Source organism: Cydia strobilella, chromosome 7 (genome assembly GCF_947568885.1).
Source record: "Cydia strobilella chromosome 7, ilCydStro3.1, whole genome shotgun sequence".
In the NCBI taxonomy this organism is placed as follows: Eukaryota; Metazoa; Arthropoda; class Insecta; order Lepidoptera; family Tortricidae; genus Cydia; species Cydia strobilella.
In genome coordinates, this window is record NC_086047.1 from 499,749 (window position 1) to 504,295 (window position 4,547).

Consider the following 4,547-nt stretch of genomic DNA (forward strand, 5'->3'; position numbering starts at 1 on the left):
CCTGGGGTATTTACCAGTCGTTACCACTGATAACTATACCCCGGGGTTTTAGGTGCGGGAATGATTTCGTGTGTTTATTTATTTATTTATTTATTGTAAAACATAGTTACCAAACTATGAATTAAAAATAAGCATTAGCTCAAAATGTGCTTAGAAATGTTTAAATAGTTTTTTTTTTAAGTTTACCTATTTATTAGCTAATGTAAAACATTCCCGCCCCCAAAACTCCGGGGTATGCTGCTAACTTATTAACTGTTATGAAAAATACTACCACTTCATTTTTAAATTTCAATGTATCCAAAAAATATTATGCTACTGGGAATATTTTCCCATTCTGTTAAGATAACCACCAAGTTCGTCAAGGCAAGGACCATGTCAAGGTAACGATTTTTATTAGGGAAAAATACTAGGAAATATCTACCCTATTAGTCATTTATTTATTGCAACCATAGTGTAGTACAGGTCTTTAACTAGGTACATTCAGAGTCATATGAGCCCTGGCAAGGCATTGCAATGTCATACATATTTTAATTTACAAAACCTTTTCGTAATACCAAAATCGCATAATATGACAGTTGGATTTACCTGAGTTTGAAGTTAAGCGACTCAATGGGGTTGGCAACTGTCAAAGGTTTGCAGAGATGGCGACATCATAGCTTGCCCCTTTTTGTATGAGATTTGGCTTAAAGGGCTGGCATCCAGGGCATTAAAAAAACAAAAATTTGACACAATTCTAGGGATTGACAGGGCAAGCTATGCTGGCGCCATCTGCTAATTATTTCGACCGGCCAACCCCATTGTAGTGTTAATAAAAGGGAATAACCTTACCTACCTACTTTGGTTACTACTTACTAGTTAGTTCTGTCTATCCTACTTTTTTAAGAGGCACGAGTACTAGTAGCAAAGAGTTATTGATTGTAATAGAGAGGTAACGTCTAAGAAAAAGCGCGCCACCTAGTTGAACAGCTAGAACAGATGGCGCTGTACTGCGCCGTATATTTTGTGGTCACTGAATTGTCAAACGTGAATTTTTGACAATCACGGTTACCGCTGTACTGAGGCGTACAGCGCCATCTTGTGTAGCTGTCAAATTCGAAGCACGAAATTATCTTAGCCTTACTGAAATTGTGCTCACACAACCTTGATGCTGGCAAAATTTTCCCAATGGACAGATGCCATAAGAGCTAAGAGTGAACTAAGAACTGAACTGAACTCATCTCATCTAGTACAATCAATAAAATTTTTGTCAGTAAGTTCTTAAGTAGTAACTTAGTAGTAAGGCTCCTATTGCAGTTAACCATTAGATAGACCATAGGAGACGCTAATTATAAAATAAAGCGGCCGCCATTTTAAATTTATTACTTATAAAAGCACTCGCTGTCAATTTTGATGTAGAAATCTAGAACCTTTTTTTGTGGTTGTTTAATTGAAAAGTGATTCTAACACACTTAGAAACCGTAATCATTATAACATCAAAGATGTTACATTATAAATGCACTGCTGACAAAGACATTTTTAGACATTACTTTCTTTCCATTCATGTTTGTGTTGTCATATTTGAAAATTCAGTATTAGTTGACATTCAGTCGGGCAAATTCGTTTGAGTACGCCAAGTGTACTTATTTTGCAATAATTAATAATAGAAAATAATTTATTTTTGTTATTCTTTATTTATTTTTGTGTCATAAAAGAGTTACTTTAATGTCGAGTTTTATTTAGCATCTGTGGCAGTTAACCTTTGTCTGAGCCTAATGGCGTTATTCATAATCGCGTTACTGGCCTGAATTAGATATGAATCGTTTGTCTTTATCTGTCATTTTGACTTATGTATTTGTAAGAAAGGGACGAAACATAACTAAGTCAGGTCCGTAAAGTTTTATAAAAAAGGGGTAAATGCTTATTTACGAGGTTTTTAAAATTATCTGAACACAATTTCGCCCGTTTCGCCAAAGATAGATATAACTCCGTAATAGATGGATACAGTCTAAGAAAAAAACGTGCCTCGAAAATCAAGAAAATTTGATTCTCGTTCAGAGGGCGCTACTAGTTTTGGCCTACAGTCGTATAGATGGCGTTGACGGTTTCGTTTGTTATTTAACAATTTTAACGCATATCAGTGAAAGAAAATGGGTCAAAATCATAAAAATAATTAATGCAAATAAAAAAAAAACATTTATCTATATTTAAATACATTCTATCGTATTTTTATAAATGGCGAAACCATAGAGTAACTTATACTAGAGCGGTACTGTCATAGTAAATTTTGTAACCCCAGTAAATTCACTGCCATCTGTCGACACACTTTAAAACTAAAAATGAAGATTTATAAAAATACGATAGAATGTATTTAAATATAGATAAATGATTTTTTTTATTTGCATTAATTATTTTTATGATTTTGACCCATGTTCTTTCACTGATATGCGTTAAAATTGTTAAATAACAAACGAAACCGTCAACGCCATCTATACGACTGTAGGCCAAAACTAGTAGCGCCCTCTGAACGAGAATCAAATTTTCTTGATTTTTGAGGCACGTTTTTTCCTTAGACTGTATCCATCTATTACGGAGTTATATCTATCTTTCGTTTCGCTTAAGACGATAGTGAACGACCGCATTCCCATACAAACCTAGTCCCTATTTCCCCCCTGGATGGAACAAGGCGTTACGTAACAATTGTTTTTTTAATAAAATAAAATACATACATAATCACGCCTATTTCCCGGAATGGTAGGCAGAGACCACGGATTTCCACTTGCTACGATCCTGACATACTTATTTCGCATAACATTCCTCAACACGCTCGCTCATTTCTAAAATGATTATACTTCCCTGATGGATCGCGAACCAGGCGCAAATTTTGTCAGTCATCGCCTCCCGGGCGAAAACTCGTATAGCGGTTAACGGCTATGTATGATGAACCCTCGTGAACGTCAGCTGCCGCTCCGTTGGTGGGTTGAGAAATAGCAGCTTCCGAAACGCGTAACCCGGTCTTTCCACCGCGATACAACCGGCTGACGATTTGTTTTATTAACAATAGCATCTAAACTATCATCTGACAAAGTATCAAACGGGAGGCGATGACGCCGAAGACTGAAAAGAATTTTCTTTTTTACATGTTCATGTGACCAGCTGACGGTCTTTCCACAGCGATACAAGCGGCTGACGATTTTGTTTATTCACAATAGTATCTAAACTATCATCTGACATAGTATCAAGCGGGAGGCGATGACTAAATTTTTTTATAGACTATTTGCTGCCATTCCTCAACCCACCAACGGAGCGGCAGCTGACGTTCACGAGGGTTCATCATAAATAGCCGTTAACCACTATACGAGTTTTCGCCCGGGAGGCGGTTGGTCATGGAAATCTGTTCCTGGCCCGCGGTCTATGAACATTATTGTGACTTTTAGGTAAAAATGGTCACTTGGGTGTTACGTAACTTTTAGGTAGGGGGAAGGGGGGTACACGAAAACGTTACAGCGCGTTACACGGGGGGGTCAAATTTTTTCGAAAATTGCGTTACGTAATATTTGAATGCCCCCATAAACCGTGTACCCTGTGTCAAATTGTACTGGTAACCATGGTTATCCAGGCTTAGCCGGTTAACCCCGGGTTAGTGAATGGTGCAAGTGGCCCTTAGAGACAACGTAAATGTAAATTAAAATACCTCGAGATTGGAATGATCATAGAACTTTAATATAATATAAGTACAACAGTAACTTAGTTTTATAATTTTCTTATACATAGTATAGGTACAGATATCGAATTATTAGAGCCAGCTCGTGATATTTGTACCAATCATACAGGGTGGAAAAAGTTAATGGGCTCTGTGATATTTACCTATCTACCCAATATTAAATAAAAATGAAAATATTTGCACAACAATTTACGGGATCATGTGATAGTTGTGATACTGAGAAATAAAAAGTGATGAATACTAAACAACGAGACAAACCACGAATTCACAAAAACAGATCACCGCAGCAGATTCAGCATGATTCCATTTTTATCGCCTGTCACTTTCGCACTTACATACTTGTTAGAACGTGACAGGCTTGGTGACAGGTAATAAAAATGCGACCGTGCTACGGCCGCAGAAAACTTCGAGAGCTCAGAGCTCAGAGTACTCGAAAGTATCGGAATGGGTTTTATATGTGGAAAAGTTCTCACATCACTGTTGTTCTCACATTCACACATTCTCACATTCCTGATGTTGACCCTGTAATTACCCAGAATAGAGCCCAACGCTGTGCTGCTGTAGGGACGCGGGGGCGGGAGTGGTGGCACGGTGGGACAAGTGCGCCGCGTGTGTGTGTGTGTGTGCGCGGCGCGTGTGTGTGTATGCACCGCGTGTGTGTGTGTGCGGCGCGTGTGTGTGTGCGGCGCGTGTGTGTCTATGCCTCGCGTGTGTGTGTGTGTGTGCGCGGCGCGTGTGTGTGTGTCGCCGCGTGTGTGTGTGTGCGGCGCTCCGGGACCAGCGAGCCGCGTGAGTAGTACAGCCGCTCGATTACCTGCACAACGTTTAGTAGGGTTTCCCCCCCGAT